We start from the raw sequence: 25335 nt of genomic DNA, 5'->3' as shown, positions 1-25335 counted from the left end.
GGCTATTGTCGACTGTTTACACCCATACCCCTCCTTCCCAGTCCTTCCAGTGAATATACTGTTAATCAAATGAGGGTTGTTCAAGTCGCAGTCAGGGCTTTATCCCTGTTCCGCATGGGACTGAGGTAGTATATATTGTTAAACCTAACAGAAGTTAATACTCAAGAAAATAGTACCCTATTTTTAAGCTTGAATTTCCATGGAATGATAGGTGTGAGTGTGCATGGTATGCAAGAACTACCTCTGCAGGACTAGCCCACCTGGTGGTGTAAACCTTGGCTCTAGCCGATTGTCACTGTTATAGTGACACCTGACTCCATGTGCCAAAATGGGAAAAGGGGTTGTGGATGGATGGGTTCAACATTCTGCTATTTATGTACATTGCACATTTGTGTACTTCTACAAAAAAAGCTGTTTTAATTAATACCAGAACTGTGAGCGCAGTGGTCATACATAATCTTTGAGGCAGTCTCATCCAGTTGTTCCTAACTCATTTTGGAACATCCTTCAAGCTGGCAAACCTCTTCTGTCATTGTTCATAAGCAGTTCAACCTTGGGAGCTTTTAAGACCAGCAACCCTGCATATTTCAGTGAGGGACTACATTTTGGGTAGCACCTTTTCATTTACTTTTCATTTCTTTCGGCTATTCCTCATCTTCATTGTACTTAAAACTTTTTATTATTTTCTAATGCGTGTGTAACTTTAAACCACAAAAACGAGCACCAGCAGCCAAATCCAAGGCAAACAAAGTTTAATAGATAATGTAAGCACCAAAAACGCTTTTGGAGAGCTCAGTGTCCCTCCTTCCTCAGACAAATTTTAAAACCAGCTTGCAATCACATTTATACCATTTAACATCAATTAATTAAGTAATCAAACAATTTTAATTAAATACATTAAATCAATGGTAAGCATATAAAAATAGCTTACTTCCACAATGAGTAAATAAGTCAGTATTGCCACACACTGTTCCTCATCCTTCCCATAAAATATTGTGTGCATAAAAATGCATTTAAAATTGTGGGCATGCACACACTAAAACGTTCATAATTCATTCTTGACATTAAGATATAAATGTGTATAAATATAACTATAAATATAAATATGTATAAATATATGTAAATATACCCCCACCCTACACTCTCTCACACACACACACACACACACACACACACACACACACACACACACACACACACATTTACCCATACACTCAAACTAAGAAAAACCTTAAAATATTAAAATCTTTAAAATGAACAGTAGAACATACTTGATAGCAGGAATAAGTGCAGAAAAAACTTGGGGCAAGTGAAGGTAGACAACAAGGGTGGTCCGTGGCAAATCCATTTAGATAATAATGAATTGGCCTGGCAGTTTCGTACTGGGGCATATATGCACCCAGGTTTAAATGAATGTGTTTCCATCTCTTGTGTTTTGAAATTGTTATCTTTGAAAAGGTAGCCCCACTTTCTATGTGTGGAATCTAATTAGTTGCTGTATATGCATAATGCTAAGAAAAATGCTTGCTTTTATTTTTGGTTTTTGTTCTAATTTAACGTGGTCTTATTGTTTAACAGAGTTCATGGTGTTGTTAAAAGCAAGTTTTTTCTGCACTTATTCCTGCTATCAAGTATGTTCTACTGTTCATTTTAAAGATTTTAATATTTTAAGGTTTTTCTTAGTTTGAGTGTATGGGTAAATGTGTGTGGGTGTGTGTGTGTGAGTGTAGGGTGGGGGTATATTTACATATATTTATACATGTTTATATTTATAGTTATATTTATACACATTTATATCTTAATGTCAAGAATGAATTATGAACGTTTTAGTGTGTGCACGCCCACAATTTTAAATGCATTCTTATGCACACAATATTTTATGGGAAGGATGAGGAACAGAGTGTGGCAATACTGACTTATTTACTCATTGTGGAAGTAAGCTATTTTTATATGCTTACCATTGATTTAATGTATTTAATTAAAATTGTTTGATTACTTAATTAATTGATGTTAAATGGTATAAATGTGATTGCAAGCTGGTTTTAAAATTTGTCTGAGGAAGGAGGGACACTGAGCTCTCCGAAAGCGTTTTTGGTGCTTACATTATCTATTAAACTTTGTTTGCCTTGGATTTGGCTGCTGGCGCTCATTTTTGTGGTTTTCAGTCTGTGAAGGTGTTTATTTGCTTTTTGGCATGTGTAACTTTAAACTAGTAGATTTTTTCTGCAGTAACAGGCTGATGATGTTCTTCATGTTTCACTTTTGCAGTCCTCACACTTGGGTTACCTGTCTGCAGGTAGCCCTCAGTTGGCCCGAATACCAAAGACTTAGTATTTCTGCGTCAGTTGCTGTCGCTCCAGGACTGACGTCAGGTCATCAGGGGTATAAAAACAGGCAGCCAACGCCATTACATCAGTCTTTCTTGCCGAGGAGCCCGAAGCAGAAGCAGTTCGCATGAGTGCTGGTTGGCCGCTACCTGAGTTTTCCATCTATGAACTGAATCATCCTGAAGTCTTCTAAAGCTAAGTACCCCATTGTGAATCCTTTTTTCTTGCTCTAATCGATGTCAGAAAAAAGTTAACAATTGTCTTGCCTGTGGAAAGCAAATACCACACCGAGATTTTCATTCTTACTGCGTTAGGCCCAGACCACGATGTACCTCGCTGTTGGTTTTGTGCCTTTTTCAATGCCCGAACCATTTGTTGTCGGGCCCTTATTGTCACTAAATACTTTTTTTCTCGATCTCTGTATTCCAAAATGGCTTTGGTTAGCCATCCTACTACAGATTTTCGAAAAAACATAAGGATAAATACAGAGACAGACGGCACAGGTCCAAAACTGCTGACGACGCTTCTGTTAAGCTAGTCGCCAGTTCGCCGGTACTTAGGCACTTTCGCAGCCCCTGATGCCCACTTCTGTGGATTTGCAGGCCTCTACTGAGACCCATTCGGAGTCTGATATGCCGCGAGATTCTTCTTCGACTATGGAACCTGCGGATGTCTCTACCTTGGATGGGTCTGGAGCCGCTAAGCAGTCACCGGCTTCTGAGGAAGTTCTTCACACTACCGATGTTCGACACACACCGACAACCCCTTTCTCATCTTCAGTTCTGTCTAAAACTACCGAGTTTCTAATGCCAAGAGTGCGTGCTACGCCTAGAAAATCGATGACCAAAGTGCATGCACCTGCTTCCTTGCCACATCATCAAATTCTTAAAATGGCAGAAGACCTTATTATGGTGATTAGGGGAAGCCAGCCTTCCCCTGCTAAGAGAAAGAGATCAGTCCCCTGCAGCTTCAACAGACCAAGAGTCTGAAGACTCTGAGGTATCTGATTATGAAAACATGCCCTTATCTGCTTATGAGGATTCTGATGCAGAGGAATCCATTCCCTCTGCCTCTCCTCCAGAGGATTTTTCTTTTGGTGAAACCTTACATACCTTGGGAATGCCAAGACTATCCTCAGTCCAAAAAGAGACTCAGAGAATTTCTAGATTTGCCACAACATAGGCCTTTAGCAATACCCTCAGTCCTGGAAGTTGTTGATGATGTCTTTATGGAATCCAGCCTTACCCCTGATACTTTACCCCCTGCTCTTAGGAAACCAGACAGGAACTACAGAGTACCTGATTCTCACAAATTCCTTTTCAGAAATCCTACTGCTGATCCAGAGATAATTTCCCAGGGGCCTAAAGGTAACAAAGCTACTACAGCTAAGAATCCCACGCCTTCGGACAGGGATTCCAGAGCTTTGGACAGATGGGGTAAGAAAGTATATACCCTCTGCAACTCTCGCCTTTAGGGCTCTGAATTGCCCATTTCACATGCTGAAGTACCAACAACATATTATGGAACTTAAGCAAAAAAAGCAACCTTTACAGTCTGTTTAGAAAACAAAGAATTGCAAGAGCTTATGCATTCTGCAAGCATACTTTGCAGTGTGGTTTTGATGCCCTAGAAGCATCTTGCACAACAGCAGTCACTGGTTCTGTACTGAGCAGGAATGCTTGGCTTAAGGAACAGACCTTGCCAAACCATGTCAAATCAAAGTTATTAGACACTTCTTTGCACAAGGACAGTCTGGCACCAAACCAGAAGAGGTTCTTAAAAAGATGGAAGAAAAAGCTAAGTCTATGCAAACACTTAAAGAATTCTTGCAAGTACAGCCTCCTAGATTCAGTAGGCATTGCCCCTCGAAACATTGGTCCTTTCCAGCACCTCAAGGCCATCTCAGATCAGACCCAGGGGTAAAAGACCACCCAGACTACGGTCTCAGGGTATGCAGAGATCTAAGCAATGGAGTGCCTCCATCTCCAAAGCAGAGAGTACTAAGCCACCCCTTTTCAGAAAGAATTCCCACTGACTTCTCAACTCCACTCCCCACCTCTGCCCAACTACTTGTGCCCCTAGGAGGAAAACTTGCCCTTCATGCAAAAAGCTGGATTTCCATCACCAAAGACCGATGGGTCCTCAACATTGTATCCTAGGGGTACTATTTTACTTCCACTCACTGCCAACCCCAAACGGTTATCCAGACCTTCCTCCAAACCAGTGGGCAGAGGCACAAAATCAAGTTCAATCACTGGTCTCTATAAAGGCAATTCATCCTGTTCCTGCGGAACAGACAGGCCAAGGATTCTATTCCAGACTCTTTCTGGTACCCAGAAAAGAGGGCACTTGGTGACCAATCCTAGATCTGTCAATGCTCAACACCTTCCTGGTGGTACCAAAATTCAAAATGCTCACCCTGCAGCAGCTTCTACCTATGCTAGCCAAGGATGCCTAGTTAGTCACCCTTGACTTAAAAGAAGCCTATATGCACGTCCCTATAAGGGGACTCGTGCAGGAAATATCTATGTTTCAGAGCAGGCTCTATGCATTATCAGATGTTCTTTGTGTTTCACTGTTGCAGTCATTACATTTGGGTTATCTGCTTGCAGGTAGCCCTCAGTCGGCCGGCCTGATTAACAAAGTCTTGGGTCCTGCGTCGGTTGCTGTCCCTTCTTCCATGACATCAGGTCATCAGGGGTATAAAACATGCGGCCGACGCCATTACATCAGTCGTTCTTGCTGTGCGGTGCCCGAAGCAGAAGCAGTTCGCAAGTGCTGGTCGGCCGACTTCTGAAATTTTCGTTTTTGAGTTTCAGAACCAAAGTCTTCAACTAAAGCTAAGTATCCCATTGGGGAAACTTTTTCTTGCTCCTTACCGATGTCAGTAAAAGTTAATAATTGCATTACCTGTGGTAAGCAAATACCTCATAAAGATTTTCATTTGTACTGTATTCCTTGCCTAGGCCCTGACCACGATGTACCTTGCTGTTGGTTGTGTGCTTTATTTAATCAGCGCACTATCCGTCGTCTGTATATTTTCGCCTCTAAATATTTCAGTTCTCAGTTTAATTATCCAGAAATGTCGTTGGTTAGCCATCCGACTACCGGGATTCCAAAAAAACACAAAGATAGACAGAGACAGGCCACCGAGGTCCAAAACTGTAGACAACGCTTCTTCTAAGACAGGTGCCAGTTCGCTGGTACTCAGTGAGGCGCTTTCGCAGCCCCTGATACCCGCTACTTCTGATTTGCAGGCCTCTACTGAGACCCATTCAGAGTCCAGTATGCCGTGAGATGCTTCAACTATGGAACCCGTGGCTGTCTCTACCTTGGATGGATCTGGAGCCGCTGTGCAGGCACTGGCTTCTGAGGGTGTATTCAGGCCTACGGACTTGCATATTAAACCAACGCCTCCTTCTTTACTTAAGCCTAAATCTTAGGCCTGTATATCTAAAAAAATAAATGATAAGAATGGCTGAAGATCTAATAACTCTAATCAGGGGAAGCCAACCCCCCCCCCCAAGAGGCCTAGGACTGAAGTTGATTATGAATCTTCCGATCAGGATTCTGTTTTTTCTGATTCTTCTGATGATCTGGATTTGCCCTTATCTACTTAAGAAGATTGTGATGCAGAGGACTTCATTCCCTCTGCTTCCCCTCCTGATTATTTTTCTTTTAGGGAAACCTTACATACTCTTAAGGGAGCAATTTCCACTGGGAAAGCCAGGATTTTTCTGATTCAAAAAAGAGGCTTAGGGATTTCCTTCTCCTACCTCAGCATAGGCCTTTAGCTATTCCTCCTGTACTAGATATTGTTGATGCTTTTTTGGAATCTAGTTTGGCCCTTGATTCCCTGCCTCCTGCTCCCAGAAAGCCTGACAGATACTACATGGTCCCTGAGTCCCACAAGTTCCTTTTTAAGAAATCCTATTGCAGATCCAGAGACTATTTCACAGGGGCCCAAGGGCATTAAGGCTTCTACTGCTAAAAATCCTACCCCTTCTGATAGAGACTCCATGGCGCTGGATAGATGGGGTAAGAAGATTTACACTTCTGCAACTTTGGCCATTAGGGCTTTAAACTGCCAGTTTCATATGAAAAGTATCAGCAACATGTTACTTGGATGCTTAAACAGAAAATTATGTTGATTCCTAACTGTGTGAAAAATAAAGAATTACAGGATTTAATGCATTCTGCTGAACAAGTTGGAAAACATACTTTTCAAAGTGGTTTTGATTCATTAGAGGCCTCTTGCAGGGCTGCTGTTACTGGGTCTGTGCTCAGAAGGCATGCTTGGCTTAAGGAGCAATCTTTGCCTGATCATGTTAAAGATAAATTGTTGGATGCTCCTTTAAATCAGGACCTCCTGTTTGACAACAAGGCTGAGGAAGTTCTTAAAAAGATGGAAGATAAAGCTAAATCTATGCAAGCTGTTAAATATTTTTTACAAGTTCAGCCTCCTAGATTTAGTAGGCACTGGCTGTCTAAGAATTGGTCCTTTTCAGCCCCTTCTAGGTCTTCTTAAGCCCAACCCAGACACAGCAAGATCCCCAGGTTTCAGTCTCAGGGGACACACAGAACTAAGCAGTGGGGGGCCTCCACTTCCAAATCTGGGAATAATAAGACCTCCCCTCTATGGTAAACTGTCTCAATGACTTCGTTTTAAAATGTCCAAGCACTTATCAATTGACTGTCCCTTTGGGAGGAAAGATTGCTCTTCATGCAAAGAATTGGGAACTGATTACCCAGGACAAATGGGTTTTAAATATAGTGTTCCAGGGATACAGATTTCACTTCCACACGTTGCCAACACCAAGCGGGTGGCCGGACCTACCCCCAAATCAGTGGGCAGAGGCCCAAAAACAAGTACTTTCTCTCTTAAGCATGGGGGCTATTCAACTGGTACCAGAAGAGGAAAAGGGACAAGGTTTCTACTCGAGACTTTTCCTGGAACCCAGAAAAGACAATTCATGGCATCCTATCCAGGACCTGTCTACTCTAAACACCTTTTTGGAGATTCCAAAATTCAAGATGCTGACTCTTCACTAATAACTTCCTATGCTAGGCAAAGATGCCTGGTTGCAACACTAGATTTAAAAGAAGCATACCTGCACATCCCAATCAGGGAATCTTGCAGAAGATACCTACGCTTCAAAGCAGGCTACACTCACCATCAGTTCTCTGCACTGCCCTTTGGCTTATCTACTGTGCCCAGGGTATTCACAAAGTGCCTTGCTCCAGTTATTGCATTTTGCAGGCAAAGAAATATTCAAATATACCCATACCTGGACGAATGTCTAATTCAGGCAGAAAGCCAGGACATACTTTTGAATCATCTGGCCTTTGTAAAAAGGGTTCTAACTTGTCTGGGTTACACTATAAACGAAAATAAATCACACCTGGTACCCTGTCAGCAAATTATATTCCTGGGAGCAAACTTGAATATAACTTCCTAGATAGCTTACCTCAAGCCAGAGAAACAAATTCATTTGACAACCTACTTCAAACAAGTGGCCACAAAAACCCATCTGTCTGCAAGACAAATACTGCAAGCCTTGGGGTTCATGGCCTTGTGCATTCTTCTAATTCCATATGCAAGACTGCATATGAGGAAACTACAGTGGTATCTAAAAAGCCTATGGTGTCAACATTCTCAAGACCTAGAAACAATGATTCCTATCATACCTTGCCTACGTGTAGAGTTCCTTTGGTGGGCAGAGGCCTGCCACCAAAACAAGTGACTACCTTTCACACCACCCCCTGCCGCCCAAACCCTAACAACAGATGCATCAGACTATGCATGGGGGGCTCACCTGGCAGGGAAGTGCATTCGGGGCAAATGGAACCCAAGTCAAATGCACCTGCATATCAACCAAAAAGAAATGTTAGCTGTACAGAATGCCCTGACAGCCTTCAGGGACCACATTCTTCCAGGACAAGTAATGGTAAAGACGGACAACACCACTGTTATGTGGTACATAAACAAGCAGGGGGGTACACATTATTACCCCCTCTGCAGACTAGCCATGGCATTGTGGAACACAGCCTTGAGCTACCAAGTGCACCTACAAGCTCAATTCCTGCCAGAAAAATTAAATACACTGGCAAATGGACTAAGCAGAAACCTCATGGACCCAAGCAAGTGGAAACTGTAACTAAGGATTTTCAACATGTTGACAAGCAAATGGGGGAGCCCAGATATAGACCTGTTTGCCTCTCCCCAGAACTACCAATTGGACAAATTTTGCACAAGGACTCCCTGCAAACAAGCCTGGAAACTGGATGCTCTGTCCTTCAGCTGGAAAAACCTATTGGTCTATACCTTCCCCCCTCTGCCTCTGCTCTCCAAAGTACTACTAAAAATCAAACAGGACAAACCAAGGATGATTTTAATTGCTCCAGACTGGCCGTGCCAAAACTGGTACCCCCTCCTGCGCAGTGTGTCACTGTTATCTCCATGGCACCTGCCTCAGACTCCTTCCCTGCTGTCTCAGCAGGAGAACCAGATTCTGCACCCTCAGCTTCTAACACTGAACCTTGCCGCCTGGCTAATTACTTAATCTCTCCTTTACCATCCCTCAGCAAACCTGTGATGGATATCATTTTAGAGGCAAGGAGGCCTAGTACTAGAAATTCTTATGCTGAAAAATGGAAAAGATTCTGTGCCTGGAACCAATCTCAAGGGATGAGCACAGCAGCGCCCAATTTATCTCAGCTTTTACAATACTTAACTGAGATGCTTCACAAGGGCCTGACTTTTTCCTCCATTAAAATCCATGCCTCAGCCATTTCAGCTCATTATAACACAGAACCTGCCCTCATCTCTCATCCACTTCTCAAGCAGTTCCTCAGAGGGGCCAAAAATTTGAGACCACCCAGGAGAGCTCCAACCCCAGCCTGGGACCTTAACTTTGTCTTGGAGAAACTCACTCTACCTCCTTTCGATCCAGCTGCTACTGCAGAATTAAAATTTCTTTCTTGGAAAACAGCTTTCCTTTTAGCAGTCACTTCAGCTAGAAGGGTTTCTGAATTACAGGCCCTTATGGCAGTGGAGCCTTTCGTCGTCTTTCATGCGGACAGGGTGTCCCTCAGAACCAATTCATCCTTCATGCCCAAGGTAGTATCCAGTGTGGCACTTAATCAGTTCATTCATTTGCCAACCTTCATTCACAATCCTCAGAATAAAGGGGAACGGATACTGCATACCTTAGATGTGCACAGACAACTTAGATTCTACTTGGACAAGACTAAACCTCAAATGAAATCTGAATAACTGCTGGTAGCATTTGCTGCAGGGGCAGAGGGGAAGGCTATTTCAAAGCAAACCATTTCTGAATGGTTAATCCATTGCATTCATTTCTGCTATAAGCACCATGGAAAACCTATCCCCCAGGGGTTCAGACCTCACTCCACCAGGGCTGCATCTACCTCTACAGCCATTCTCAGAGGCGTCCCTACCAGGGACATCCTAGAAGCTGCTACCTGGAGTTTGTACATACTTTCACCAAGCATTATCATTTGCCAATTTTCTCTAAATCCAGAGCTGGCTTTGCCACTGCAGTCTTGCGGGGCCTTATAGCTGGCCCTAATGCTATCTAAATTCCTCCTCCCAACCATAGCTTTGGGAATCTACCCCAAATGTAATGACTGCAACAGTGAAACACCAAGAACATAGTACAGTTGTGTACACTTACCATCATCAATGTAGATGTTCAAGTCTATTCACTGTTGCAGTCCTGGTTACCCTTCCTCCAGCCCCCTAACTTATTTTAGATATACTTCTACTTTCCTTTACCATGCTTAAAAGCCTTTTTGGTGTATTTGCTTTTTTGTTGGAGGTATATCTTTGTACTTTTATATTTAATTGCTTCCCATTAGGGGGGCACCTGACATCTGGGGCAAGAAAAACTGATGTAATGGCGTCGGCTGCATGTTTTATACCCTTGACCTGATGTCATGGAAGAAGGGACAGCAACTGACACAGGACCCAAGACTTTGTTAATCAGGCCGACTGAGGGCTACCTGCAAGCAGATAACCCAAATGTAATGACTGCAAAAGTGAATACACTCGAACATCTACATTTATGGTAAGTGTAAACAACTGTACTTTCTCTGCACATCTCTTTGGCTTATCCACTGCTCCCAGAGTATTCACAAAATGCCTGGCTCCAGCCATTGCTTATTGCAAACAGAGAAATGTCCAAATTTAGCCATACTTTCATGACTGCCTGATTGAGGCAGACAGTCAGGAAATGCTGTTGCAGCACCTGACATTTGTGAAAAACCTTCCATCTTCCCTGGGGTGTACCATCAACGAAAATAAATCAAAACTGGTCCCCAGTCAAAAGATTGTTTTCCTGGGAGCAAGCTTGGACACAGCATCCCACATGGTATTCCTCACTCCAGAAAAATGATCCTATCTGACGGACTATTTTACTCAAATGACCACCAGAACGCAGCTATCCGCAAGGAAAATCCTGCAGGCCCTAGGGTTCATGGCCTCATGCATCCATTTTATTTATTTATTTACATTTGTTTACCGGGAAAGTCCGACTGGGCCAGAAGCCCATTTTCAGCGGAGGCCCAGGGAGAAAAGCTCCACAGAAATGAGCAAAATACAATAGTACAATAGTATCCATACAGTAAGATGAACAATACACATCATCTAGTTAGTCTATACAAAGTAGTATTCAATACAGATTTATACTACATACATGGTTCACAAAGAAAAACGCACAAGCATTTCAGTGAAGATCACTGTGAGAAGAAAATAGTAATGTGTACATATTAAATAGTTAAGAACAATGATATTTCCTTTATATATATTTTTGAGTAGTAGTAAACATTGAGGAGAGGGAGAAAATGAGCTAAGGAGTGGACAGTGTGTTGAGAGGGTTATAGATATCTGGTCAGTCAGGTTTGGAGCAGGAGCAATGCCAGTTCTTAGATAGGTGTTCAAATAGTAATAGTTTGAAATTGGTAGATTCAGGTGTGATTTGGAGGGTGTGGGATAGAGTGTTCCATGATTTAGCTGTTTGATTTGAGAATAGGGCTTTACCGTGAGTGTTGTTAGCCTTGTCTACTGTGAGAAAGTTTCTGTTTGCAGATCTTAGACTTCTTGGGCATGAGCAGGGAACAACAGGTTCCTTGAGGGATGGGCAACTGTCGGGATGCAAGATGATATTGTGTGCGAATTTAAGTTGGTAGAGGTGGAGAAGGTTGGGTTGCTCAATCCAATTTAATTTATGTAGAGCAATGCATTGATGGATTTGGTGTGGAAGGTTGGCTGCAAAGTGGGCTGTTTTGTTGTAGCAAGTTTCCTATTTGGTTAAGTCTGATTTTTTTTTTTAAGTTAGTAAAGAGGGGGAAAGCATATAGAAGCATAGAGAGGAGGAAGGTTCTGGATATGGCTAGTCTGGTTTTGTCAGTGAGGAATGGCTTGCTTCTGTACAGTGAGCCAAGTTTGATGTGAACTTTCTTAATTGTATTGGCTATGTGATGTTCTGCGTTTGTTGTCGATTGTCAGATTGTCACGCCAAGGAGTTTTGTATGCTCAACTGGTTGGACGTCTGTGTTGTTTGCTGAGAAAATGGTGAAAGGAAGTGAGGTTGGTGAATATTTTCTACTGGTAAATAACATTAACTGTGTCTTTTTGGGGTTAAGGATTATTTGTGATTTACTTAGATATGTTTCTAGATCACTAAAAGCTTGATGGGCTACTGTTTGGAGGTCTGGTTTAGGTATCTGCTGAGCAGATTAAGTTGAATCATCAGCATACTGAACTACTTTAGCATGTGTTGTGGCTGAGGTTAGATCATTGGAGAACATGGTGAAAAGAAGGGGGTCTTAGTATGAACCCTTGGGGGACTCCAACCGAGACAGGCAAAAGTGGTAATAGTTCAGATTTCCATCGTATTGCTTGCTGTCTGTCAGACAGATAGCTTAGGAACCAGGCGAGGGAAGTCTTTGATATGTTTAGTGAGGCAAGAGTATTAAGGAGTTTCTGATGGGAGACCGTGTCAAACGCTTTTGACATGTCTAGGAAGATTGATGCTACTTGCTGGTTTGAATTTCTCAGTTGGTTGACTGTGTTAGAGAAATGGATTAGGGCTGTGGTGGTGCTGTGTTTTGGTCTGAGGCCGTATTGGGAGGGAGAGATAAGGTTGTGAGATAATAGGTATTGTAGTAATTGAGTGTGGATGCATTTTTGCAGAATTTTGACACAGGGGGAAAGGATGGCTATGGGTCTCTAATTATTTAATTCTGTTGATGTTCCTCCTTTATGTAGAGGGGTGATAAAGGAAATTTTCCAAAATTTTGGGACATATTGTTCTGCAATAGACCTATTTACCAGAATGGAGATAGGCAGAGCTATTGCATCATCTGATAGTTTGAGGTACTCACTGGGGAATTGGTCAGCTGCTGAGGAAGAATGTTTCAGTTTTTTCAGCATCATTCTTATGGTCTGAGTTGGGACAGGTTTGAGGTCAAAAGAGTTGTTGTTAGTTTCCTTATTAGGTGGTAGAGACGGTGGGGTGGAATTGTTCCCCTGTAAGTAAGGAGAGGATGGTGTTTATAAAGTAGGTGTTGATTTGTGAGGCAATACTCGCGCTTTGGTTGTTGGTTCTGGGGTTGTAGCTTTACCTGGGTTGAGGAGCAAGTTAATTGATCGCCAGAACTATGTGGGATTGTTTTCATATTTGCTTTGCATAGATGTGTTTTTTTTTTGTCTAGTTTGTGTTGTTTTTTTTTTTTTTGATTTTGGAGCTGCTGGTATGCTAGCAGAGTTTATTCTCTTTTGTTTTCTGATATTGAAACCAGGTTTTGTCCCTTAGTTTTTGAAGTCTAATGGCTTCTTTTGATATCCAGGGCACGCTCTTATTTTTAACACGACATGTACATGTTGGTGCTAGGCTATTTAGAATACCTAGAAATGTGTCAATGACATATGTTACAGCCTGGTCAAGTTGGAGATGATGGAGTAGTGTCCAGTTGCATTTATTGAGCATGTCTAAGAATGCTTCATTGGAGAAGTTTTTGTTATTTCTTATGACTTTGTAAAATATGATTCTGGGTGGGTTGAGCTGATGACAGATTAAATAGGTTGGTCTATGGTCGCTTAAATTATTTGGAAGGCATCCAGAGAGAGAGTTGTGGGTGGTACTGTTAATAAGTGACCAGTCTAAGATAGATTCCCTTTTTCTATGTTTATCTATTCAAGTGGGAAATTAGATTGGGAGAAACCATGTAGATTTATGAAGGTAGAGGGGTTATCACCAGTGCAAGTGCTTCAATCTAAGTTCAAGTCACTTGTGACAATGGTTTCATGGGTGTAGGTTGAGGCTGTTCAGGCTGAGTTCCTCAATAGCAGTGGGAGTATTGTTGGGAGGTATGTAAGTAGCTATTACGGTAATATTTTTTGGGGTTGATTGTGAGCCGTGTTACTAGGACTTCAAAGTTGTTATCATAAGGATATTTGATGGGTAAGTAGTCTATGCTTAGGTTATCTTTGTAGAAGACTGCAACTCTGCTACCCTTCTTCCTGATCCGTTTCTAACTCGTATACGCTATAACCTTGTGGGAGTATGTCTGGTTCTTTTATTTGGGGTTTTAGTCAAGTTTCTGTTGCTATAAGAATGTCTGGTGAGTATTGTGCAATCACTGCATGAAAGTCTGTGATTTTGTTAACTAGGCTTCTAAGGTTCATGTTAAGAATGAGAAGGTCTATAGTTTTAATGTGAGGAAGGGGTGGAATGGTAGCCATGATGGTATGATGTGCAGTATGTGGCCCAGGATTGGGGTGTATATCACCACTGCGGAGAATCTGTGATAATATATATGCATGTTTGTGTGATAATTTACAGAGTATGTGAAGGTGTTTGCTGAAGTGTTTAGTGTTATTGCTGGCAACTATATGTTTGAAGTGGAAGGATGCAATTGATATGTGATTGTAGAGTTGGGAGGAGATGGCAAGGTATGAAAGTGAGGAGTGGATGGTATTAGCATAATATAGTGTAGGACTGTGGACATGTTGCATCTGTAGGTGAGTGTAGGATGTTAGATAGTATGCTGACAGCAGTAGGGTATAAAGTGTGGACAAGAGAAAGAGCATGGTTTGTATTATTTTAAATGTTAGGTTATCTGGATGGTATTGGTGTTGTGTGGTGGGAGTAGATTGATTAAGGACAGTTGCAACTGAGTGAGGAGAGGGAGGGGTGTTACAAATAGTGTATTGGCTAATTGAGGTATGATTGGTGGATGGAGGGTAATTCTTGATTGTGGGAAGTTAGGGGAGTGGTTAGTTTTGGTATAAGTTTAGTTGATGCAGGTGTGGGTGGGAATGGGAGTAGGGTAGGTGAGCGGAGTGAGCCACAGCGTAGCGAGGGCAAATGGAGCGGGCTGGCCCAGTCACAGACGACTGCAAACAAAAGCAATCAGCATAAAAAGTGGAAGCCTTGGAGCTGTAAGGTAAGTGTAAGCAAGGAAGAGGTAGAGGCAGGAAATTAGGAGTGTAAGCAGTTGCAGAAACACTACTTTATGACCTTGGTGTGCAAGTAATACAGAGGAAGGTAGATCTACCTGGGGGACAAAATACACCAAGTAAATGGTACTTGCCTTACTTTACAAGTATTCATTGTTGAGGCAAATCTATTTGGGACAAGATACAGCAAGTATAGTAAGTTATGCCACCCAGTGGCAATAGACAAAGCTATAGTTGCCTGGGGGGGGGGGCCCTTGCAGGTGTGCACACCGGCCAAAACAATGTTTAACAAGTAACTACTAAAAGTAACAAATGTGCTGTAAAAGGAAATGTAAATAACCAGTCACAATGTTTAAAACATAACTGTTAAGGGCCACATCTGGTAATAACAAGAACTGTAAATATACAGTCACCTATGCAGACTTGTCTGGTAGGTATCCTTATTAAAAGTGTTATTCTTGGCTTGCAATAACTGTAGGGAGAAACCGGACTGTAGCTGTGGTTTTATCTGGCAATGTTGCAGTTGCTGGGTGGGGGGAGTAACCCGATCTGCGATGATGCAGTTAGACCAAGTGTGCTATGCAGACTTGTCTGGTAGGTATCCTTATTAAAGGTGTTGTCATACCCTATCTAAGGGCAGAGTTTCTTTGGTGGGCAGCAGCATGCAACCACAACAAAGGACTGCACTTTACTCAACCCCTTGCCGCCCAGACCCTAACCACAGATGCATCAGACTATGGCCAGGGAGCACACATGGACGGCAAGTGCATTCAGGGCCTCTGGAGCCCAAGTCAGATTCATCTGCACATCAACCAAAAAGAGATGCTAGCTGTGCAGCACACTCTGACAGCTTTCAGATCCTTACTCTCACCAGGACACCTGCTAATAAAAACAGAGCGCACCACAGTTACGTGGTACATCAACAAGCAGGGGGGAACACACACTTACGCACTTTGCAGACTAGCCGTGGCCCTGTGGAACACTGCTTTGGACATGCAGGTCCATCTGCAAGCTTAGTTCCTGCCAGGCAAACAAAACTCACTGGCAGACTTGAGATTAAATCTCCTAGACCCACACGAGTGGCAATTAGAGTCCAGAACCTTCAAGCTTCTGATTCAGAAACGGGGGACCCCAGAGGTGGATCTATTTGCCTCCCCCTGCAATCACAAGCTCAGCAAATTCTACACCAGGACTCCTCACAGCAGGGCCTGGAAAGTGAGTGCCCTATCCTTTCAGTGAGTAAATGTCTCAATCTGTGCCTTTCCCTCTCTGCCCCTTCTCTCAAGGATATTGCTCAAGATAAGACAGGACAGACCAAGGGCAGTTCTGATTGCCCCGGACGGGCCACGCCAGCACTGGTACCTGCTCCTGCGCAGCCTGTCACTGGTGCCACCTTAGCACCTACACCAGAACCCAACCCTGCTCTCTCAGCATGGGGGACAGATCTTGCATCTGCAACTGCAAACCCTAAATCTTGCAGCCTGGCTTATTCCGGGAATTCTCCCCCAGTAACCAGCCTAAGCAAGCAGGTGCTGGACATCATTCTTGAAGCCAAAAGACCCAGTGCAAGGAAGTCCTATGCTGATAAGTGGAAAAGGTACTACTCCTGGATTCAATCTAAAGTAGAGGAGACAAACCTGCCCTCCCTGCCTCTAATCCTGGATTACTTAGCAGAATTACTCCACAGAGGCCTTTCTCCTCCATTAAGATCCATGCATCTGCCATTTCAGCTCATTACAACACTGAGCCACTTTTCTTCTCTCACCCTCTTATCAAACAGGTCCTGAGAAGGGCAAACAACTTAAGGCTGCCAAGGAGGGCACCCACCCCTGCTTGGGACCTTAAATTTGTACTGGAAAAGCTCACGCTTCCCCCACCTTTGAACCTGCAGCATCAGCAGAGTTAAAATTCCTCTCTTGGAAAACAGCCTTGCTTTTTGCCATCACTTCAGCTAGAAGAGTGTCTGAGCTACAAGCACTCATGGCTGTGGAACCCTTCATTATTTTCCATGCTGACAGGGTTTCCCTCAGGACTAACCCTTCTTTTATGCCTAAAGTGGTATCCAGTGTGGCTCTCAACCAATCTATCCATTGGCCAACTTTCTTCCCTAATCCCCAAAATAAATGAGAAAGGATCCTGCACTCCTTGGATGCACACAGACAGCTCAGATTCTACCTTGATAGGACTAAGCCCTTCGGGAAATCTGACAAGTTTCTAGTCAGCTTTGCACCAGGGGCAGAGGGCAAGGCCATTTCTAAACCGTTTCCAAATGGATAGCACACTGCATCCATTTCTGCGACAAGCACCATGGGAAACCAACCCCACAGGGGGTCAGAACACATTCCACTAGGGAACTTCTACTTCAACAGCATTCCTCAGGGGAGTCCCTACCAAGGGACATCCTGGAATCTGCTACCTGGAGTTCTGTACACGCCTTCACCAAGCATTACCACCTGCCTATCTTTTCCAAATCCAGGGCTGGTTTTGCTGCAGCAGTCCTGCATGGCATACTAGCCAGCCCCAACTCTTCTTGACTGCCTCCACCCTTCTTCAGCTCTGGGAATCTACCCAAGTGTGATGACTGCAACAGTGAAACACAAAGAACATAGTACAGTTGTGTACACTTACCATAAATGTAGATGTTAGAGTGTATTCACTGCTACAATCCTGGTTTCCCTCCCTCCAGCCCCCTTGTTTCTCTCTCTTTCTCTCCTCTCTATGCCTATTACTCACCCCTTTCTGGGGTGTTGGTACTTACTTTTTACTGGTGGTGTTTTTCCCACCATAACTTAGCTCACTATTTGGGAGGCTCCTGACATTTGGGGCAAGAAAAACTGATGTAATTGCATTGGCTGCCTGTTTTTATACCCCTGACATCAGTCCTGGAGCAACAGCAACCAACGCAGAAATACTAAGTCTCTGGTATTCGGGCTGACTGAAGGCTACCTGCAGGGAGATAACCCAAGTGTGAGGACTGCAACAGTAAATACACTAGAACATCTACATTTATGGTAAGTATACACAACTGTGTTTTCTGTCGGCTGTCTGTCAACAGTTTATTGCATCCTGAACACTTTGTGGCAACATGAAGCTCTCCATCTGGAATCGCTCAGCTGTTCTGTTGTACGAAGAGCTTCTTCTTAGTTAACTCTGAGTGGAAGACCCATTGGGAGAATCTTCCTAATTTCCATTGACTTCTCTGCCAGGCAAGTGTTCAGGGTCTAGTACTCGCTCCCCAGAGTTGCTTTTTGGAGTTGCAATTGGAAGTTAGAATTTCTCCGGAACTACTTTGATGGCGGTCTCTAAACAAACACTCATCCACCAAACTTTCATCCTGCCAGCAGAGGAGTCCCTCAGCAAATATCTTACCAGTATTCAGAGGGTCCTTGCACTTCTGGCTTATCCTGGTCATATGTATTGAGGGGTTCCCCTAACATTATGATGGTAATCTCCTCAAGTTTTCCTGCTGTTTTGGGAGTATAACCTCAAGTTAAAAGTAAATGATATTTGATGTTTTCTAGTATTTTATACATTTTTTCTTTCTAACTCTTTTGTGCCTTCAACACCTTTTCTTTAAATTTCCCCTTAACACTTTATGACATCTGATATTTTTTGGCTGGCATCCTTAAGAATGTCACTTGTCAAATAATAAGCAATATAAGAAGAAGCATTGCTGTTAGTTTAGGATAGCTTGCTGTGACGCTATTAATACTTTTCATTTATTCATATTTTCGTGCTTACCTTTCTGTTTTTTAACACAGAGTTACAAGTTATTGAGGGGACATAAAATGAAATATGGCATGAGAGACAAAATGCATTGCTACTGTCTATGTATGCTACTGGAGATATTGCTAGTTTATTAGTAATCATAAAGATATGCAATATGTCATTATCTATATTATCTCAAAAACCATATGATTTACAAACCCTTACATAGAATGAGGTGAAACTTTAGTTGATGTTGAAGAAAATGGTCATTGATATTTGCAGCATAAATTGTATGTCTTGAGAGAGATTCAGCATTATTTCAAATTTTTAAACAAAGTTTTTATTGGAATTAATTAACAGTTTGACATGCAGCATTAGCATTTTTAAACTGCAATACATTAACATTTTTAAGTTATAAACACAGTTGTAAATTCCATATTGTTTTCAACTATTTACTTAAATTATTCCTTTGCGTTTTCTAACATTTTCTCTATATTTGCACAGCATTTCCAGTATTCCTGCCTTCTTGGTAACATTGCAACTATTTTTTATCAAACCTAATAGCTATTGTTTTCTACTGTATGCGTGCCTACTTTTTGTCTCTACCTCTTCTCTGCTGGTACAGCTCTGCACTCATCTGCATGTAGGGTTCTGACAAATGCTTTTTAAGGCGCAATTCACTCATTCTACCCTAAGGGATTTATATTACCTTTTTGTATCTCTTTCATAATTAACACATCTTGTAGCATTGATTTAACACTTGATTTCCATTTTCTTGCAATTGTTTTAGCTGTTAGCATAAATACACTCAATAATGCTTTACATTGCCTTGACTGATCTAAGTTGATACCAATTTAGAAACCTCAGCTCTTTGTTCAAAACATGTTCACCTGGTATATGCTTTAATACATTTTGTAGGGCTTGTTTACAGCCTTCCAAGTCTGGACAGTCCTTGAACCTATGCTCTCTATCATCCCTCTTAATTTTCAACATCTGTCATCCACCTAGGGAAATATTTTTGTAACCTACTAGGGTATAAAATTGGGTCTATGTTTAGTCGTCGAATGGACTAAACATTGAATGGCTAATCATTGAACGCAAAGCAGCGAATTCTTATTCATCGAACTCGAATCTGTGAGATGGGGTAAGTAACTAGTTGGCCAACACTTCCCCATCTCACACACATCAGTATTTCAAACCCACCCAGGTGGGGGGCTTCTTCCTCCACACTCCCTAGCTATACAGTATATACCAATTCTGAGACGACACTACAGTGGGGAAAAGGGGGTTGAAATACTGCCTTGTGAGAGATGGGAAAGTATTGGCTAATTAGTTATTTTTCTCACAGGTTCCATTCGATGAATGAACGTTCGATGTTTAATGCGACTGATGACTAAATATAGACCCTATAAAAGTACCTGTATAGATGTATCTAGGCAAATATTTAAAACTCCTAGATTTTGTTGCCTACTTGAGTGCCTGGTAAATTTCGTACCATTTTACCTTTCTAATGTGCCTGTTGACTTTATTCTTCCATTCTCTTAACTCCTCTGCTTAATTCTTTTTTCCTCACTAAGAAACTTTACTAAATCTGGTATTTCAATTTTTGCTCTGCTTTCACATTCCCTTTGTTTTAATTCTGCTGTTAATAATCTTTGATATGTTTTTGTCTGTCTGAGTTCAGCTGCTTCCCGTTTTGCTATTTTACATGCATGAGTAGTCTGTTTTGAGTACCTTGGTTCTTTATTTATAATCTCCTCCATTTATTCCCTATTTCTTCTTTCCTGTCTGCTTTACTTTTGACTACAGGAAAATCTCCTTCTTCTAGCCTTTTTCCTGTCTGTTAATGTATGTATATATATATTTATGTGTGTGTGTGTATGTATATATGCATATATATATATATGTGTGTGTGTCTGTGTTTATCTCTCTCTCTCTCTCTCTATATATATATATATATATATATATATATATATGTGTGTGTGTGTGTGTATATATGGATTCGTTTCACTTCACTGAAAGCCCATTTCACTGACACCAAATCACCTAAAACTCATTTCGCTGCCAAGTAGTACTCTAAGGCAAGTCAAAGGTGTATGTCCTTTTCCCCACTCTGGTGCGATCCTGGTGTTAGTATATATAGTTGGAGGGGTGTGAGGAGCACAGCCTCCCACATTGGGGGTGTGGGGGGTGTAGCCCCCCCCCCAGTTGGGTTTTACCACATAATGTAAAACAAAACCAGACAATAGAAAACCAAATTAAGTGGGGGGCTATGCCCCCCCAACTATATATATATACTAACATCAAGATCTCACTACAGTGGGGAAAAGGACATATGCCTTTGACTTGCCTTAGAGTACTACTTGTCAGTGAAATGAGTTTTAGGTGAAATGAACTTTAGGTGATTTGGTCTCAATGAAATGGGTGTCAGTGAAATGGTCTTTCAATGAAGTGATACGAATCCGTATACATATATATATATATATATATATATATATTGTGTGTATATCTATATCTATATATATATATATATATATTGTATATGTGTATATCTAATATATATATATATATATATATATATATATATATATTATATATATATATAGATATATATATATATATAGATATAGATAAAGGTATACAGATATATATGGATAGATATATATATGTATATATATATATATATATATATAGATATATATGTATATAGATATATAGATATATATATATATATGTATATATATATATATATATAGATAGATATATATATATATATATATAGATATATATAGATATATATATATATATATATATATATATATATGTGTGTGTGTATGTATGTATGCATGTATGTATATATATATATATATATATATATATATATATATATATGAAACTTTGTTTTGTTAGTATCATCTTAATACTTGAATCCAAGGTAGCAGTTTCCCTATATCCCTAAGATACCCTTTCTGACTCAACACTAGGTATTTCCATTTAGTTGAATACCCATTGGTTTAAGTAAGCTATGCTAGTTTCAACTGAGTAGCCTTGAATATCCCTTTAAATCTCTAACTCCCTTTGCGGTAGTGTAAGGATTAATTTATCCCATTTCATTGTTCATTGTGTTTAAATGTCAAACTCTGGGCTTTCAACAAGACTTTACTTGAGTTTAATACCTATGAATGCATACTCAAATATAGGATTTCTAAACCAACTGTCCATTGCATCCTTCAGTAGCTCATGACTCCTGGCTTTCCTGATTCTTAAAGGTATATATCAGCAAAACACTTCTTGGACCACCAGGCTGAAACACAAGGCTCTTTAATCCAATAAAAGACAACAGTAAAACATAGTAAGTGCTTTGGGGAAACTCCCTTCATCAGACAAATTACCTCATTACAAACATGTTTTTTTTTAAAGAAAGTTGCATCCAATCAAAAATCAGACAAATGGCTTACGCCCCTTTAGAATAGGTTTTAAAAGTACTTAAGCCAGGGCTCCTATCTGCCCTGAGCTCAGTAATCCACTGTACCTCACAAAATTCAGTATAATTAATACGATCACTTCCTCTATGGTTAAAATTAATTCTAAGGCCATAAAAGTAAAAGAAAGTCCATGATGATTATGAATATGTTGATATAAAGCATTATGTTCCACTTTGAGGCATATAGTTGAAAGATGTTTCAGAATCCTTTGTTTCAATTTATAATTAGTTTTACTTACATAAAATGAGGTGCATGACAAATACCTGGCTATATAAATAACATTACTAGTGTGACAGTTGGCATACAACTTAGGAAAGTATTATTTATGATTAACTGGATGAACAAAGATATTAGTACAAAAAATATAGGTACATGCTTTACAGCACTTACAAAGATATGTACCAGTCCTATCAGGAATGTTGGCTTGTGTCATCCTGTTATAGTTTGTACAAAGAATCTGCTTCAGATTCTTATTACGTTTCATAGGTGCGTACTAGGCTAATGGTTCTGGAGCCTTTTCAAGCCTAGCCCATGGGATTACCCTAGCATCGTGCCACCCGACCTTAGTTCCCAGTGCCTCTGTCAGGTAGAGCCACTGGAGTGATCCCCAGAGTAAATTTTCAATTTCCCATCCACTCATCAAGATTTCTCTTGAAGACGGCCAGTGAGGTGCTCCGCTTGACATATACGGGAAGTCTATTGTATAGCATTGGGAGTCTCTGGGTTATGAACCTGTCCCCTCCAGCTTGTTCTGTTGAATGCGGTAATGAGGTTGAGGTCTGTGGAAGTGTGTAATGCATAAGGATTGGGATTTCTTTAGATGTAGCATTTCTAAGAGAGCTGGGTCAGACATGGCTTTGTAAGTCAAGCAGAAATTGCCTCTAAGTAGGTGATATGAGACGGAGTTTTTTGAGTCTGTCCATATAGGACAAGTGTTTAAGGCCTAAGATCCTCTTTGTGATGTATTTTTGTGGCCTCTCCATTTGTTGTAGGTTTCTAGTGAGATACATGCCAAATGGGGCATTGTACTCTATGATTGGCCTAATGAGACAAGGATGCAATACCCTTAGTAATGACATGTGCCACATAGAAGGACTTTCTGACCACAGTGGCAATGTGGTGGTCAAAAGAGAGGTTGCTGTCACCCTGTGGTCCCAGATCTCTTATAATGCCCTCTGTGTTCAGTGGACTACCATCGATGTGGTAATTCATGGGAACTGGGTTTTTCCCAAAGGGGATGACGACACATTTTTTGGCACTGAGCTTAAAGCCATGGTTCTGACACCAGTCATTGGTCTCAGTGAGGCCTTTCTGTAGGGTGTCAACATCAGTTGGGGAGTTAATTATGGCTCCCAACTTGCAATCGTCTGTGGAGTTTGTCAGCCAGAGTCCTTTCATGTTGGCCTGGACTTCAGAGAAGTAGATACCATACAGGTGGACCAAACCCTGTGGGACCACTCGTTACTGGTCACCAGTCTGACTTGGAGTCAGCTACTTTCATACTGTGGGTTCTGTGAGCCAGTTTGCAACCCACCTAGTGAAATGTAAAACTTGAAGCATCGCCAACCAATCCTTGAATTACATCATCTGTCAATAAGATTTTCCAGTTATTACGTACAATATTACATGTACCATTAATATTACTACTGTATTTCATATGTAAACTCAAACTTTTCTTACCTATTCTGTTATTAGGTTGGGATGTATTATATGTACCATGTTGAGAAAACCATGGGGCTGCTTTAGTATTTGTATATTTTTTAATATCCAGAATAACCTTCTCTACTTCTCTAGGTTGATAACCTCTCAAATCTAAACGAGCGGTAAAGTCATGCTTCTCAAATTCAAATTGCTCATCTTGTGTACATAATCTGGACATCCTAAAAGTCTGATCCTTAAATATATTGTTAAAACAAAACTAGGATGCATACTAATTGTTCAAAGCAATTTGTGTTACTCTCCTCCCATATTACTTGGCTTTCATTTCTGCTATGTTTTTAAATTCTTTTTTTTTTCCAATAAACATGTTTTTTAAATTATCACATATGCCATACGCAATCTTACATTTATATAAATGAAAAACAGGCAACATTGACACCACTTTAGTTGCTAACATTATATATCACAGACACCATGGAAACAACTGTAGTTATAAACATTATACATCACTTGTAATCTACTTCTGCATTATCCCTTCCTCTTTGCCCCCCCCCCCCCATATATTTTTTTCCCTTTCTGCCATTTTTTTTTTTCAACTAAACTGTTGCCTCTCCCTGTTCCTTTTCCAGCTTCTACCACGGGTACTCCCTTCCAACCCAAAAAGGAAACTGAAAAGTTGGGAAGACGTCCCTTATCCCAAACCAAGAAGACGCCCTGAAACTGCCTGGACTCCAGGCAAAATCTCAACGCTCCCTACGGACATCTTCTAAATAGCGAAACCTCAGTGTAGGTAACCTTAATGACAAAATTGCAGTACCACTTGGGAACTGTAAATTGTCCCTCCCGCATGCATGATAGCAGCCTACTGCAGCCTGCTTTGCCTCTCCTGCCCCTGCAGCTTGCATCTTCCTCCCCTAAGCTTGCTTGAAGTTGCACTCAAGAATATCCGCAGTTGTAAATGTTGTTGTCTCTTTCGGCTTTTCCCGGTTAGGGGTCGCCACAGCGGAACTCCGGTCCACTAATGATTGGCAGTAGATTTTTATGTGCAGAGTTGCCGGCCCTGACGCACAACCTTCAACAAAGGTACGCCCATTCACGCATGTCTCCACACAGGAGACGCTCTAGCTGAGACTCGAACAGGGCAACGTCTTACTGTGAGGCGACAACGCTACCGCAGCATCACCACTGCAGTCAAAGTACTAAAGCAGAATATTCTTTTATTTTAATTTCTGCTTGCAATTTCTCCTTTTGCCACTAGGTGGCAGCAATCTCACCTAACATACATTTTGCTCTGAAACTTTTTTTCCTATTTTTCACCAACATAGTCTATGCAAGCATAGCATCTCCTCCCTCATTGAAATAAACTCTAACTTTTTCTCACTTGCTCTAACTACGTATCTAAACTTATTCAAACTCTGCTGAGTATCCACTTACTCAATGACTGTAGCCCTTCTTGTCAAGCTCTGAATCCAGTTTGCTGATTATTTTTCTCTGCAGGCTTCCACTCCTCTGGCTCTACCCACTCCATTCGCCCTGTGGGCACACTCCGCTCCCCTACCCTACCCCCAAATTCCACCTACCCCCAGTGCCACCTACACTTATACTCCCTCACAGCACACCCCCTCAACACCTGCACCAATTACGAACTCCCTATACCAAATCCTTTCCACTC

At 41.4% G+C, this 25335-nt stretch overlaps 1 protein-coding gene across 1 annotated transcript in view; it reads left to right on the top strand.

Moving 5' to 3' along the window:
- Positions 1-25335, top strand: part of USP24 (ubiquitin specific peptidase 24) — a 4679666-nt gene that overhangs the window by 2929526 nt on the left and 1724805 nt on the right. The gene's annotated exons all lie outside the window — the stretch shown is intronic.

Source organism: Protopterus annectens, chromosome 10.part0 (assembly GCF_019279795.1).
Source record: "Protopterus annectens isolate FY-2018-M chromosome 10.part0, PAN1.0, whole genome shotgun sequence".
Taxonomy (NCBI): domain Eukaryota; kingdom Metazoa; phylum Chordata; order Ceratodontiformes; family Protopteridae; genus Protopterus; species Protopterus annectens.
The sequence above is the reverse complement of the archived record's forward strand: the minus strand, read 5'-3'. Positions and strand labels throughout refer to the sequence as shown.